Source organism: Papilio polytes, unplaced genomic scaffold (genome assembly GCF_000836215.1).
Source record: "Papilio polytes unplaced genomic scaffold, Ppol_1.0 DF824047.1, whole genome shotgun sequence".
In the NCBI taxonomy this organism is placed as follows: domain Eukaryota; kingdom Metazoa; phylum Arthropoda; class Insecta; order Lepidoptera; family Papilionidae; genus Papilio; species Papilio polytes.
In genome coordinates, this window is record NW_013525157.1 from 6,411,722 (window position 1) to 6,428,751 (window position 17,030).

General features: G+C 33.4%; 8 non-coding genes across 8 annotated transcripts; 4 read left to right on the forward strand and 4 right to left on the reverse strand.

Moving 5' to 3' along the window:
- Trnav-uac lies at nt 1–73 on the reverse strand. The gene has a single exon. It is a non-coding gene; the product is annotated as a tRNA-Val (tRNA).
- Nucleotides 74–858: 785 nt separating this feature from the next.
- Nucleotides 859–931, forward strand: Trnav-uac. The gene has a single exon. It is a non-coding gene; the product is annotated as a tRNA-Val (tRNA).
- Nucleotides 932–7,891: 6,960 nt separating this feature from the next.
- Trnay-gua lies at nt 7,892–7,980 on the forward strand. Its single transcript is given in 2 exon segments — nt 7,892–7,928; nt 7,945–7,980. It is a non-coding gene; the product is annotated as a tRNA-Tyr (tRNA).
- Nucleotides 7,981–8,181: 201 nt separating this feature from the next.
- On the forward strand, nt 8,182–8,270 carry Trnay-gua. Its single transcript is given in 2 exon segments — nt 8,182–8,218; nt 8,235–8,270. It is a non-coding gene; the product is annotated as a tRNA-Tyr (tRNA).
- A 144-nt stretch (nt 8,271–8,414) lies between these two features.
- Nucleotides 8,415–8,503, reverse strand: Trnay-gua. Its single transcript is given in 2 exon segments — nt 8,415–8,450; nt 8,467–8,503. It is a non-coding gene; the product is annotated as a tRNA-Tyr (tRNA).
- A 733-nt stretch (nt 8,504–9,236) lies between these two features.
- On the forward strand, nt 9,237–9,325 carry Trnay-gua. Its single transcript is given in 2 exon segments — nt 9,237–9,273; nt 9,290–9,325. It is a non-coding gene; the product is annotated as a tRNA-Tyr (tRNA).
- A 329-nt stretch (nt 9,326–9,654) lies between these two features.
- Trnay-gua lies at nt 9,655–9,743 on the reverse strand. Its single transcript is given in 2 exon segments — nt 9,655–9,690; nt 9,707–9,743. It is a non-coding gene; the product is annotated as a tRNA-Tyr (tRNA).
- Nucleotides 9,744–10,214: 471 nt separating this feature from the next.
- On the reverse strand, nt 10,215–10,304 carry Trnay-gua. Its single transcript is given in 2 exon segments — nt 10,215–10,250; nt 10,268–10,304. It is a non-coding gene; the product is annotated as a tRNA-Tyr (tRNA).
- Nucleotides 10,305–17,030: the final 6,726 nt, after the last annotated feature.

Below are 17,030 nucleotides of genomic sequence, written 5' to 3' on the forward strand. Positions count from 1 at the left end.
AGATTCCGGCCAGGATCGAACTGGCGGCCTTCCGCGTGTAAAGCGGATGTGATAACCACTACACCACGGAACCACATGCCAATAGAGTCTCACAAATACGCTCGAACAAAACACAAACATTCAAGGTTCCATCACAACATATATAAGATCCTATGAAAATTAAATACATTGGACCAATTAAACACTAAACAAATAACATAAGAATATTATTTCCTTGCCAATTGTGTAGGAATTTATTATAAGATAAAGATAAATCGACAAATGAAAAGACTGTTTTGATAGCTATTTATTTTATTGTATCATTTAAGAAAGAAAACTGTACAAACATTAGTGTCATTGGCTAAAATTAAGATGTTGTGAAGAAGTCAACAATATGTTTGTCATATTTAGTATGCCCGTAGCGCCTGTAACTCATTGTCAGGCAAAAGCGATACAAAGTGCTAGAGCTCATATTTTGCGTAAAGCCTCCAGGCGCTTACAAGTTCCAAACTTCGTAGAGATAACAAAACTCAGCTGAGCCGCTTCAGTTAAATGCCTCCTTCAAATCCTGCATAATGATTACAGAACAGTTAGATAAGTTGTAAAACTTAAGCTTTCCCTAGCGTATGAAAAGTTTTAACTTAATCTACTCCATGCATGTATCATAAATAAAATATGTATAGAAACGTTCATCTGCGTATTATTTTTTGGATTGAAATAGATCTATCCTATAGATGATTTTTTGTTGTCTTTTTTATTATTTTCTTAAACATACAAAGTAATGAAAATAATCTTTGGATCGACATTATGGATCATTTATTCGTTTGTAAAGGTGAAAGTTTTGATAAGTAAAGCAAAAGAAAAGTTCTGTTAACGTGTGGTTCCGTGGTGTAGTGGTTATCACATCCGCTTTACACGCGGAAGGCCGCCAGTTCGATCCTGGCCGGAATCAATTTACATTTTGCTACAAACTTGTAATTTCTTGTATACCACATTTTGATTGTTTTTTTTGTTTTGTTATATTGACAACAGATAAATACCACTTATTAAAAAACATCCTTTTAAAAACACACACACACACACACACACATAAAAAGAAAAATAAATATCATTGTTAAATGTACTTTATATTGCGGAAAGCTTCGTCCAATTTAAATAGTACAATACAGTTTTGAAGCTAGCGCACATTGCTTGAATGCCAGTATTTGTCTACTGGAATATGATTAAAGAATCTTATTCGTCATGTTGATTTCAAATTGTCGTAGCGCACAATTAATTTAATAACATCATAATAACACCGGGTGAAATTAAATTTTAAACCCTTCGCCGAAGAGATATCAAGTTTGGCGTATAAATGCAGCAATTTCTCATTTTAACCGAAGCAAAACTTAATAACCCTACTGGAAACGCAATAATTACCGGCGCTCAGTGCGAGATTCGGGAGAGAAATAAATGAGCGCCATTAAGAGACTCTCGTTTAGATATTTCATCCCCCTTGAAGAAGACGTTAGCAGGCAGCTCCGCCGCTGTCGATTGTTCCCACGCCTTTGCTCAAAGACAAACATTTTTTGTTATTGTATCTTGAGATTATTGTTTTTAGAAAATAATGAAGGTCTATAATCTAAGCACATGAACTTCAAGTTTCCATTGTGTTGCAAAAATAAAGAAAAGTAAATATTTACTATCAGTTTCGTGGACAAATTTTCTAGTCTTCAATTGGATAACTATAAACTTATTAAAATTCTCATAATCCAATCTGTTATTTCCATAATACTATGAAACTGAGAACAGAAAAACATATTTTTTATTAATATAATGAAAAGTTGCTAAAGATTTCATATATTCAAAGAGTGTGTCTATTCTTTTTACGTATACTCTTTGAGTTGAGCTCACCTGACAAATTACCATCGTTGTAAGCGACGCTCGCGTTTGTTTTTGTCGGTCCGGGGATGTTTGTGTCGGGCGCGAGACTAATGCGTGATGTAATTGCCCCTGATATACTGCGGAATGTGCGAATAGCACGATTGAAATACAAATGTTTTAGTAATGAGAGTATAAATAATTTTGCGACGTACAACAGTTGAGCTAACTCCAGGGGAAAGAAGGAATGAATTTATTTACTTATATTTTATTTCATGTACTGCAATATTTTATAGTGATAACGACATGACTGTCTAATTAATTAACAATCATTATTAATACGAAATGCAGGAAAAGGATACACTACCACAATCTCTGTCATATGAAAAAATAAATCTAATACTCTGACTATTGTCTATACATTTTAAAAATAGTACGCGTACATGAAATGAACAAAGGCGTGTTGACAAGGGGGTCGTGTTGCGGCGCTGTGACGCTGCCATCTATTTGCCTCGCAAATACTGATTTTCTGTTGACAGATTCTATTCGATTTTATTCGATAGGGGCAATAAAATCGTAGTTTCACGTTTTGATGAAAAGTTTTAAAATAGACACTTCATTATCATTATCAATTCCTTCAATTAAATAAATACTGAAGATTGTAACGGAATAAGGATGATAAAAGACAGGCCTATAGTGCACAGTAAATGGCTAAATCGACTTTACTCGGCTTTCTTTTAGTTAACGACATACAACCCTAAAGCAGGCTTTTACTATTTCTCTGCATCCGTTTGATCAGGAATCAGAGTATACAAACGAGTAGTGAATACTGAACGCCATCTCTAGATGTTGCATAGACACATTTGTGGTAGATTTTTTTGTAAATCTCACGGATGTCACGTATCACACACATATCAAGTGAGTCGATGTCGTATCGCGTGAGCGGGATTTCTGCCGTAGGCGCAGCGTGAACTCTGAATCCAAAACTAAATTATTCAAAACAGTTTGGAACACGTTTACAATAAGAAAGTACGCACACGCGTTCATAGATGCGTGTTTTATAATAGTAAGTTAAAGTTATATTAAGATACACTATCTTTTGCCCACGACTTAGTCTTAAAGAAACTTAGTAAGTAGCTAGTAGTATGTTATACATCTGCGACAAAATTTGTCAAGATCCATTAAGTCGTTTTAAACATCCATCGATCTCAACATTCGCGTCTTTTTCATTAAAAGTACTTAATACTTTTAATGAAAAAGACGAACAGATATCGATTTGTAATTTAAACATAAATCATATGATTTTTAGTGCAAGTAATGTATTAATATAGTTGCTTAAAAACTCGTAGAACATAGACTTTTAATATATTAAGGAAACGGTTGTTAAAATCAAAGTGAATATGATAATAGGAGTTTAGTGGCGACAAGAGTGCGATATGAAGAGCTGGAAACAAAAGGGCTGTAACATTTTATGAGCCGCAATCGCAGCCAGTAAAGCCGCGATAGTACTCCTGCCAACAATTAAAGTCTGCAGATAAAACCCCCGGATTTGTAACGACGCCTTGCCTTTATAAAAGACATTTGTATTGTCTAGGTAACCATAATCTTTTGCTGTACAAATATCATATACAAATATAATGACAAAATAATTTTATAGTATTTATAAATAATAAATAGACCTTTACTTTATAACTTTCTATAATACTGTTTTTTAAACGTTAGTACCGTGCCATATTGTTCATAAAAAAGAAAAAAAAATCCTCATAAGTACGAATAATTGAACTGTAACAAAGAAGAAAATATTTTCATTCCAGTAAAGCGTAACAAAGGGATGTATTAAATCAATTACGTACTTTCAATAATTCCCTATAGAAGGGCAATTTAAATGAGCGAGGGCTAATAACGCTAATTTTGGCTGCCCATTGTCCATGTAATAAAATTTTATCAAACATTGTCTGAACAACGAGTCCCCTTTGATTGTTCAGATAAATGAAACGTTCCGATTGGAGGCTGTAATTTCGCCATTAGTGGCTTGCAGATATGAAATATTTATACTCATTTGTATTTTAAAGTGCTATTATATGCTATTTAGTATGTAATTGTAAATTTAAAACATTATTTTACTTTAAGAACAGTAATAAAGGCTTGTTTTATTTTAAGTACCTTGGAGTTGTTTTCTCTATTATAGTCATGCTAACTACAAAGTAATAGTTGGCCTTAGTAGTATAGTATTGTATTCTGTGGTTATATTAGGAGTTCTTGAGTTATAATCTACAAATGATATTTACTAACATATTTATTAAATAAACTTTTTGAAGAAATGTTTTGAGTGAAATGTTTTGCGCTAGAGCTTTTTACTAAAAGGTATATAAGCATAATTAAGAAATAAGGTTATACTCATATCTCCTTATGATATTGACAATGTACTCAGATTAATTGAGCGAAAATTTTAATCATCGACTTAACAACGATTTCACGCGGAAAATCCTTTTCTCTTTCGATTCCTTTGGGTTTTCCTGTTGGCTGATTTTCACGTTGACAACACCGGCTACCGTGCCCTAATGTCCGTCCCTGTGGAATGACACACATTTCCAAAACAATAAATCCATAAAGGGTTCATAAAAGATTCGAAAAGATTGATGATTTACAGTTACAATTAAATAACAAAAAGTGGAATAACATTTTAAATATAGCATTTAACATAAACTGAAAGCATTAATAATATTGAATTCGTCGAAATATTTGCATAATTTAAGTTTAAAGTGCGGATATACGATTTAATTACACGAGATAAATATTTGAGTGTTCCACTTCAGAGCGCTGTTGAAGAGTGGAAGGCTTTATGAAAAAATTAAAAATACTTTGTTATAATTCCCACTAGTGGTGGGCCGGACCGTCCGGTGACTTTGATATTTTCGACGGTATTAATTAAAAAATTACGAAGCCGTTCCCCTCCCCTTCCCCCTGTCCCAGCCCGGAGCTATTGTTCGTCCCCACAAAGCATTTATATCGCGGTAAAGATAAATATGCGAGACGCAGGTAATTGCGTTCGCTTTTATTGAGCTGCCGTTTGATTTAAAAGGCTTAAAATGTATCGTTGTTAAATAACAGACAGATTTATGGTGGCTGTAAATGTACCTTTATAAAAAAACAATTCAATAACTAACTTTCGTTCGTAATTTACGTTACAGCTAAGAATTCTGGGAGTGTCAATCCAAGTAAATTTACTTTTATTAAATACTAGCTGTTGCCCGCGACTTCGTCCACGCAATATTCAGATAAAAAAGCAGCCAGTCTATGTTAGCCTTCAGGGAAAGTCCAGTCGAAGCGACCCAGCCGTTTCAGAGATTACCCGGAAACAAACACGGCTTGCGGACAGACAGATAGTAAGACAGACAGACAGACAAAAAATACTTAAATGCGATTTTCGTTATCAGTAACGCAAATACATCATCTTCCCGAAATCTGGAATTTTTCTTTTTATATTACAGACACTCCAATTTTATTATATGTATAGATAAAAATGTCTTAAAATGGAAAACTCGTAGAATTTTAGCTACGATTGTACCTTGTTGTGCTCGTTGATGCATCCCATGGGAGGTCTTCTTTCAAGATCAGTGAATATGAATAACGAATATAATTCTATTTGTTTGTTTTAACCCTAAAGGTATATCATTGTAATGTAAACGTTAATGTAAGGCGCTGATTTGGCAACAATGCCTCCCGCAGGACGACCGGGGTAATTATGATTGAGCATAAAATGGATAAAAATAAGGCGGGGATTGTTTCAGACGTAATTAGGGTTTGTGGTCCCGGCGGGCGGTACGCAACACTTGCAAGTCACATTTCCACACCGCTGTTTTTCAACGATTTATACTGAGATTTACTTAAAAATCTCTAGAGTAAAGCGTTAGATGGAAATTTTGGAAGATAAATTAATACGAAAAATTTAATTTACATCAGTAGAGATTATCACGTATTTCAGTTAATTGGTACGAACTTTACGTCATCGCAATTATGTAAACATCATTGAAATATTATACATGGAGTTTTGTAATCAAAATAGATTAAGATCAAGATTTCCTCCACTGCACACTCCTTAACGTGAAGACTCGATTATGAATATTAATACACGGGCGTCGTCGCGGCGCTTCGACGTTAATTCAGACAGACAGCGCTCCTACAGTTTCCTCGGTGCGTCTTTATTAAAACTAATACAAAACCAACTTTACATGTACGAGAACTGAAGGAAGCTTGTACGGTTTTGAAATTAAATTTAAAATGTATGTGTAAAATTAATTTGTACAATTAAGTACGTTCCTGTGTTTTATTTTGTCAGCCAATCTTAAAAAAAAAAGATAACAAAATTTCACTCTTTTTTTTAATACGAGGCGATATTTTGTGATATCTATATCTTAAATGGGTCTATCTATCTATAACAATGACGTGTGCAACTTGGGTTGTGAGATTTGTTACACTTCTCTTCAAACAAATTATATGATATAAAATTAAATTAAGCAAAGTTAGTAATTAATTTTATCCAGCTCAACGCCCGCGCACGGCGGCTGAAATGAAAACTTTCCGCTAGATTCGGGCCGACTTAAATCCGTTCACTTCGATCCTCATTGCTCCTAAGATAAAGCCATAATTAAGGGCCTTCTCGATCGATTAAGTTAAGCCGAGTTTAAATAGACGTTAACTCCGAGAGAAAGGTTTACTCCGGCGTGAAATGGCATTAGGTTTTCGCGCGTTTTATGCGCATCGAGATTCAGACGAGTCGCTAAGAAAGGGGGATTTAATGGGAGATTGACTTAATTACGCACCGTCGTAAATTAGCGCAAGTATTTTTGACTGATACTTCTTAAAAGGATTTGTTTAAGCAATTATAAAACATAGCTAGAGTAGACCAAAAGAGAAACATTGTAACCATATATTTTTATGCATACCGTCGAATATCTCTAGTATAGTTTATCTGATGTTTATTGGCTATAGATATTCAAAACAAATAGAGTTGTAAATTAAGAGAATTCATTATTTATTTGGTAAATATTAACATAATTCTAAACTCAAAAGACATTCAGTATCGCTATTGTCAGTTGTTTGTAAGAGCTATTAACTTTTCCGTCGTGTGGTTTTTCCGGACGAGTCATTGGATTCCAGCTACAATCTCCTATGCAAAGTGTCTAAAAATTGTTTCAAAGTTCACGATGAAAATTTCAATAGCAACGACACGATACAACGATTTAAGTTCTATTCCACTTGTAGAAAAGTAGTGATGTTCGGAGTTGTGTACTATCGATAAAGTTATAAAAACATTAATTCAAAAAATGAGGTTGATTTTATGTTTTATATGTTCATACAATGTCTTTGAATGGATTTTTTTTTCCCGGTGCGACAGAATTATTGAACGTAATTAGTCTGACAAGTGTCATTAACGATTTTATAATGTTAAAAGTTTTCCTATTTCTCTTATAATATCGATTGTTGTGATTTTATTACATAGAATTTCACTGGTTCACTTTCTTTGACATTTGTTTCCGTTGACGTTATGAATTTCCGTCAACATAAATGCTATTCGAAATGTCAGTTTGACCTTATGATAAGTGCTGCGCCACCCTCGCTATTCGACAGGCGCGTGCTTGATCTTTGAAAGGTACCCTTTGTATGATTGCTGTCAATATGCCCTATTAATATCGACCATTAACTTTAGGCTATTATTATGACAATCAAAACCTTCTAAGTTAGTATTAATTTTTAAAACGTGGTAATTATTACTTCGTTTCAAATGTTGTATCATATTAGAATCTTTTGATGTATTTTCTGGTTTTAAGTATCGACTGTTGTTTCTTAGGACGAAAAATTTCAATTTTACATAATTGCGTGCGCAGAGAAAGGTCTTAAAAAGCGGTCGCTCTGACCACTGACGCTGCTTTTTGATACAAGTCCAATAAAACGTGTTTTAATAATGTTTAATGTATCGAGGTCGAGACATTATTTACGTAATGCCGTCTGCTGTGATAAAAATATATTTTTTTAAAATATATATCTCGTACCTTCGATAGCTCAGTTGGTAGAGCGGTGGACTGTAGATGGTTAATAGCTGAAATCCATAGGTCGCTGGTTCAAATCCGGCTCGAAGGAGTTTTTTTATGCATGTAGTATTTAAATACTTTATTATCCAAATGTTATCTTTTTAATGTTTGGGTCAGTTATCACTTTAAATATAGTTTTTGACTTTTCCAACGTACAAATTTTAAAATGTCTCCTATACAACTGTTTCAAAGTTTGTCCAATGACGTTAAATTTAAACAATTCAGTGTTATATTTAGTTACTTATGTATGCCTTCGATAGCTCAGTTGGTAGAGCGGTGGACTGTAGTTGGTGAACGATTGATATCCATAGGTCGCTGGTTCAAATCCGGCTCGAAGGAGATTTTCGTTTTGGACATAATTTTTATATATAAAGAAATTAGCTTCTATTACGGTTAGGCTCGGCTTGAAGCTTAAAGAGTTGGACAGGATAACTTTTTGATAATCATACTCATGACATGGTTAGAGCTACAATAAAAAAAATCTCCTTCGAGCCGGATTTGAACCAGCGACCTATGGATATCAATCGTTCACCAACTACAGTCCACCGCTCTACCAACTGAGCTATCGAAGGCATGTCTAGTATGTTGTTCAAATCGTAAGAGTTTTCAATTTCTTGTATGATGTAATTTACTAGTAGTAGAGCTCGCAACAAAAGGGTAACTTGAATCAATGAACCGGCTCATACAATGCAACACCATGACTATACACAATACGGGCGTCAATTAGAAGAAAATTGTACTTTTTAAAAGGTTAAAAATTAAATGTAACAACAAGAATAAGGCAAGGGAGATGATGAACACATAAGCGGTTCGATTTGGTCTTATAAGCCAGGTATTGATGCATTTCATACTAATGTTATAATGAGGAAAACTTTATTTTTGTTCGATTGTAATAAATAGGCTCAAAAACGACTCGACTATTTGAAAGCTACATTATCAACGAGTAACATACGCTATTTTTTGATAATTTCAAGCGACCGAAGTCGCGGGCAACAGCTAGTCAATTATAAAATGGTCAATTGTAAAGGAGTTAAAAATTTGTCTGTGAAACGAAATAACTTTTTATCATGTTGACTCCAATCTGGATTTAATGAATGCAAAATACCTTCAAAAGTAAATCTTCGACGTCTTAAGTCGAGGCTTTGCTAAATGATCGTATTTAACATAACCTTGTTTTGTATTAACTGGTGCGTGTACTCTACATGCAGTATTACTTTCACCAATACGACGTATGCTGTTACGCATTACCTTGTGTATCACGTTTATAAACGAATGTATAACGATTTCTCGGACACGAATACTGTACCTTCGATAGCTCAGTTGGTAGAGCGGTGGACTGTAGTTGGTGAACGATTGATATCCATAGGTCGCTGGTTCAAATCCGGCTCGAAGGAGATTTAACTTTTTTTATGAACGGGAGGCTTAGTTAAAAAACAGTTTAAGTTACATTTTATACTAATTTATACTATAACATCTGTAATTAATTAATCAAAAGAATCATCAAGAAACTTTTAGTATTTAAGTGATAGTAAAAAAATCTGTGAAAGATTTTTATTTATTAAAGGCCTTTATTTACTTTACATTTTCATACAGATATTCGTTATATTATTAGTCATTCATTCATAAAATAAAATATTCACAAAACAAACATTCAAGATTTGAGAGTGTTCATTCTGATTTTCAGCCCTTAAAACTTACGGATTAAAACGTATTAAAAAATATCTCCTTCGAGCCGGATTTGAACCAGCGACCTATGGATTTCAGTTCTTAACCATCTACAGTCCACCGCTCTACCAACTGAGCTATCGAAGGTGTGGGAGGAGTATTAAAAAAATTACTTCTTCACATTTGCGGCCTACTTTTCTTAAGTGAAAGGCATTCTCTAGGTCACATATTTTAAAACTTAAGCCACTATTCATTCTTTTGCAGTAAGAATAGAATGAATGAAGTGATGGCGAGCTCTCTTATTGACTAAATTAAATAATACGAGTAGATAATGAAATGTCCTGGACTCTTTAATAAATACTCTCTAATATCTTTTAAGGGGTAATTCGTTTGGTAAAGTATTCTAGACACCACATTCAATAAATGGATCAAAAATTAATGTAACAAATGTAGAATTGTCTATGTAAATCCGTGGGTAGATGAAGATTCTATATGACGTTCCGACTACCCACATTTTGCTAGTCACTGCGCAAAAAGAAGGATTCAATTAACTGAAACCGATATAACATTGCAAGTAGATTTATTTGATCAATAATAATCGAATTCAAAACAAAAATCTCCTTCGAGCCGGATTTGAACCAGCGACCTATGGATATCAATTACACTAACAACTACAGTCCACCGCTCTACCAACTGAGCTATCGAAGGTGTTATTTTAATTGTAGAAAATTAAAACAAAACTCAAATAACAATTCACTCAAACGTGATGAAAGTCACGTCACGAGTGAGTTAAATGCGGTTACTAGTCACCGACCAGTAATGATTTCTCTTACGTTATGAATGCCAAACGAATTTACTAACGACACACTATTACTTCTCTGAGGGTCTTCGAACACCAGAGTTAGCCATGTATAAGTGGCCAGTAACGTTGACGAGAAGCGTTCTGGAGCAGCAAAATTCTAAGAGGATTAGAAATCTGCGGTCTTCCCCATATTAAATAAATACAGTAAGCTAGACAATGAAGTCTTGCACCCGGCTGCAGAACTGTCATAGCCCATGAATTCATACTTACATTAACATATTAATTGAGAACCGTTGCAGGATCCGACGAAGTAAGCTGCTTTACATCGACGAGTAGAGTGACCACGCTTAATGTAATGAAGGGACGGATTGAGTTCAACATTTATAAATATTTCTGCTTCTCAATTTAAACATTTCACTGAAATTCTGTCATGTATTGATTTTAAGAATATTTAAATATACACATTTTGAGAATATTCTAGTCGGGTTTTTGTCTGTCTGTCCAAATGATAGTGACATTGAATGAGTTTGATATATTATTGATCTAAAAATTTAAAACTTTATTGATTTTGAAAGTTGCTCACTGAATAAAATTTTAGGAATTCCTTCTTAAAACTACAAGATCTAGTTACTCTAAACGAGATCTGCACCTGAGATTGGAGAATACTCTGCAGTCGCGTTTACGTGTTCCGCAGAAATTGATTGTGACGTCACCATAGATATACGTATTATTGTTTTTATTGCGGTATCTCGGACGTGACCATAGACACTTGAGATACAAGATGATAAAGTTTGTTTATTTTTACATCACAAAATATATATTTAAAAGTATCTAGCAAGTGAATCAATTCTTAATTAAACAAATGAACTGACAGCATCCACAAATCATTTACAACCTGATTAATGCCCTTCAAATTGTTTGTGATGTCTATTGAAATTAGTTGCTTCAAATAATAAGCTTGTAGGTAACTTTATAGATACACACATTTGTATCAAAGTCTACCTTTCTGTCGCTAAATGGCGGCGACGTTCAACTATTGTGTCGACAGACACACGTCACTTCTAACTTGGGCGACAGTTGCCAACAATAATGGAGCCGGGAACGAAACTATTTAGCGAAGTTTGCTCCGTCAATAGAGGGCGCCACCTCGACGGGAAGGAATAATTCATTTAGCAAGAGTTAACCCGCGAATTCTATTCTTCAAACCTCTCCTGGGTGCAACTGTCGCCTACAAATATGTAGATTTATTCTTGTTTTGTTAAACTTGCTCTTTGATTTACTTCCTCTTGTCTTTTGTTATTAAAAATCATTAAAGTTTCACCAGTTATGTGTAGAAGGTGACTATGTTTAAATGCACTTTTAAAATTCGTCGTTCAAGAGGGTATTTTAAAAAATGATTAAGGCGAACGCAAGAGTATGCAGGGAAAGTGGTTGAAATTGACTTTCGGTTTGAAGTTTTGAAACTGGATTAAATAGATTGGTTAGTTTTCAATAGTTATTTAAGGTAAGTACACATTTTATTCTTCCAAACAACATTAAGGGCCTGTGCCATCAAATTGTATATTTTCTGATAACAATCCAACGTGTAAAATATGTGATGGAAATATCCGATTTTGATATCTTATCTGACAGTGACGTCATTTTTAGCTATCTGAACCTCTATCAGCCAGTGGTGGGACAGGCCTTAAATGTGTATACTTAGTAATTCGCTATAACGATTAGATTGTATTGTATTAATATAGTATTGTTTATTATGATATAGGAATGGTAAAGCCCAGTTAAGGTCGCAGGCTCGACTCTAACCCACCCTGACGCTCACTTAATTACGTGGATTACAATTTGACACTTTCGCTGGCGTTGCGATTTAAACATGACTGATATGGATTAGTCAAATACGTTGCGAAGGATTGTTTTGAGGCAGATTTTAAATTTAATACGTAAAATATTTAGTAAACCCTTAATTCGGAATTTTTTGTAGTAACATTTTTTTATATGTTACCAACATACTTAAATCAAAATCTCATGTATATTTGTGTAAAGCAGTTTAGTAATTTTTTTTTAAAAACAAATCGTTCATTGCACTGGACAATATTGAATGAAGGGTTCAACTTAATGATTTTAATTTTTCTAACTTTTGTGTGGAGAATTTTATTATGTGTTACATTTATTTAAATGTCTTTTATTGCAATTTCAACATTAAAACTTGGTTAAATTCTATTATTAACCACATTTACGCCATTAATCAACTTGTAAAAGCAAGTACACGTTTGTTAGGGTAATAATAAACATTTCATTTTAGATTTAATGACAATGAGCTGTCATAGTTATATTAATCAAAGTCGGAAAGGTCCTAGCCGTACGTCGGGCCTTTTTAATTATAATACCAGTAATGATCATTTTTCATTTTAAATTGCCAGTCTCATGCGGCGCGTTTACATTCGACTAATCACCATTATTAAGGTAAACATTTATGTCGCTGCTTGTATTTTGCCAGAACATGTTTATGTTTTAATAATATCCCTTTAAATGTTAAAACAATAGAATTTAGAACCAAATTTGATGCAGTAAATGTTCGAAATTTAAATTATTTCATCATTTTTACGTTGTCTTTTTTTTACAGTTCAATTATTAGTAAATTAATAAATTAAATTATTTGTCATTATTTATTTCAATCGATCTTCAACTAACTGCAAATTTGATGCAATAAAAACCTATTTGTATTCAAACAGTTATGTATTTAAATATCAAGTGTGCAATAAAACTAAGTACAAGAATCCGCGAACAATAAAATCGGATGAGACGTCGTGAAAAGTCGGTTGTGGTTGTATCTGTTTGGTGTCGGGTTTAGTGACGTCACTTCGCTTTCACGTCACGAGCTTGAGCCCACACTGAATGCTTGCGACGACGTGTCGCCACTGAAGTAAGGATAGTGTTGTTCATGATTTTCTATCGATAGAGGTTTTAATACATTTTTGTGGTAGTTAAATCTTGTCCTAATAGATTTTCCCTTTCATTCTTAATATAAATTAAAATGGATTATACATGTAAAGGTAATTGCGATTTTTTTTATTAAATTAACGCTCCTTTCAAACTAAAATTATCGCAATGAACTATTTTGTTACACCTATTGTTACATCACTAGCTTAGTTAAAAACAAAGGATTTTTAAACTTTTATAAGAATGACATAAATTAAGAGTATTTGCTTAGTTTTATTTAACTTTCTACACTGTACTGTAAATATTAGCATCTTATATTAGATTTAATAGCAATCTTGATAGTCCTTAAATTCAATCAACCGGGAAGTTAATATAAATAATCTTTTTTAAAAACTCATACGTTAAGAGATATCGATAAAATTACATTGTTACATCTCTGTATCTAGTATCTCTGCCCTGTAAAACAACACCTGATACCATTACGCTATTATAATATTTTGCTACTTTGCCTGCTGATGTTTTCTTGACGACGCAGTGAATACCAAATTCATGTACAGGCTACCCTATCTGTGATACGCTGGTTTAAATCCGGTTACGAAGTTTATAAGCATTGGTATTTTGGTATATGATATTGGTTTTCGTTGCTCTGATGTCATAAACATTTTTTATGTTTTCGGGGTTCTTTGCCAACATTAGATTTCTATTTGGTACCTGACTGATATCTTTTTCATTGTATATTTTAGTTTCTATGTTTAGAGAACTTGAAATCATGTTATTATATTAACCTTACTTCTTTATTATAATATTATTAATATAACCTTATTAAATTAACATTTGTAGTTGTAATAAATCTTTTATACGTTTATCATTTGATTTTGTACAGCCGCAAAAGAAAGCTATGCCACAAAGTAACTAACTTTTTTTTTGTAAAATATGTGTTTGTAAATTCTGGCATATGTGATTTTACAATCTAAAAAATAAATACTTTTATCGCATAGTATAAAAATCCGAGCATGCGTTGCCGTCCGCGGAAAACGTTTACTTTTTATTGTGAGGGTTCGAAATGCGAATCTGGTGGTGAATGTTTTTTTTTTTTATTTAAAATTGCATTTTTATATTTGGAACGCGATCCGCGACCGACGCGCCGCGTGACAAATACGCGGCCCGCTCCCATGAATGACAATGCGAGAGATGTTTTTATAAAGACGGGCCGATTTTTATTTTTATGCGAAAGAAATTGTGGCCCATAAAAATGGTGTCGAAATGATGACTGTCATTTTTCACTGTCTGAACGTGTCATTTTATGAGGCAATTGTGTAAGAATGACAAAAGGTGTGATACCTTTTTTCATTTGTATTAGGGGTGTACGCATCAATGACCTAAACATTGCATTTTTACTGACACTTATAATAAAATAAATACCTAGAAATGTATTATTCAAGCACTAGTAAATTATCTAACGTTCCTTTAAAATTAAAAAGACCTATGTACACTATTTGTTTGTTAACATAAACATTCATTTTGCGGACATTGAAAATTAATTATGCTTGACTTTAAAAATAAAACATAATTGACGAGTTTTAAATAACAATTGTAAGTTATAGAATAGATATTTAAATAGTTATAACAATTCAGCTTAACGAAGCACCGGTGTGCTGTCTGAGATGGAAGCCATATTAAGCTTGTTTCACTGAGCCACCCAACAATTTGAACTGAGCGCGCTATGCCCGGAATGTGCTCACATGGCGCAGGTATTATCCGGGACAAGCGCGCACGAAAGTGCACAATTAAATTACCAAAAAAACTACATAATAAGAATGTTCTTATTGTAGTACCTAATAAAGAAGTAAATTAATAACGCATGGTGTTAAAATTCAAAAATTATAAAATTTATTGTAAAAGGTGGGAGAGTTATAAAGTATATTAGTTTGAGCATGACTTTAAAAATTTAAATGTGTAAAAACATTGTACTTCTGATAGTCGAGAAAACATAAAAAACTAATGTAACAGATATTTACGATTCTTTTTATTAAAGTTTTAACCATAGCACTTTTGTTGTTGACTGTATGACTGCATATTCCTAAACCCCAGTGGATACATTTGATTAACCTGACTAGACAGGCTTCATTGATTTACCGTTTGGCATCTACTTTAATCCTAAGCTATTAGCTATCGGATAACCTACTGCTATACAAAGCTAAGCACCTGTCTCTACTTATAAATAAGTTATTAGCCGAACTGATTTAAACATGAATCAATATTAGAAGAAAATTTTGTTTAAGCGCGTAATAAATAGGTTTAAATAGATTTAATAAAATTAAAATGAAATTTAACATTTTAGGGATTTTTAAAGTGTCGAAAATACATTTTCCTTGTATATAACTGTAAATTTTTTTCTTAGGCCGTTAAACGTACTTACAAGTATCATGGTAACTATAACAAGCTCTAAGTACATCATATAGAAATGACGTAACTATTGTTTAGATACTAAAGCTAATGCAGCTAATTCTATTGTAAATTGCGCTAAGCATTCCATCAAACAAGGAGACACAACTTTTTACTACGTGTATAGGCTTAATTAGTTACTCGTATCGTCGATATACGCAGCAATAGATTATTGCTCGGTGAGGGCAAAAACAAGCCATCGACGTCGGACGTTAATCGCCCGTTCGAGGCGAATTATTCACTGGCACGCGTTGCACTGAATCCTCCACCCTGCAAACCCCTTGTACAACTACCCTACACTCTCACCTATGCATACACAACACAACAAACAATTTTAAATCCAATGTCAAAGATTTAAGATTCATATTCCCTTGACCTCGCAACTAAGTTACACTGAATGGGCCTATCGAAAATCGTTTAACTAATCCAAGCCAATATATTCTCTATTTCCCAATGAATAAAATTAATACCCTTTTAAATTCAACGTATACGACCGTTTGGAAATGTCTACTATGGCAATATGAAACTATTTTTCATTGTTTTAATTTGATTCCTATGCTTTGACAATAAGATACAAAATCGTTTGATAATGGGAAACGATCTACATTTACGTTTATTTCTGTGTATGCAATATGGCATAGCATTTATTATGCTAATATCAACAGCCACAGTTGCATTGGACAATTAATTATTTGTAAACAATAGCGGAGAGCGATTTACGTGACGTATTTGAAATTCGCGTAGCGGGTCGTGCGTGGACATGAATAGGGACATTATGCCCTCACTTTGCACTCTGATTGATTGTACACATCGATAGAGAGAATCAGATACTGCTAATAACAGACGATATTTCACAATCACGTTCTGAAACAAACTCTTCACTCATGTCTCATCATAGGTGCTAAAATGTATGAATATTTAAGAGTAATTTGTGCATTAAGGCGGGCGCACACCTTTGACCTAACTATGGCATAATTGTTGGGCGATTGTCAATTGTTTCCCATCCCATTTAACTTTTTAATTGCACAACTAGAATTCAAATAGTGGGCGGACCTTCAAATAAGCTCATATGAATAAAAACGAGACGAAACAGTTGTGCGATTGTTTACTTCAGGTTGCACGCTCTTAAAATTGCTCTTAAAGATTTATCTACATCCAATCAGTAATTATGGTGTGATTTACTTAAATATTATTTTTTTTACGTACATTTTATTAAATGTGGTGAATAGACATTCACAGATACATATACA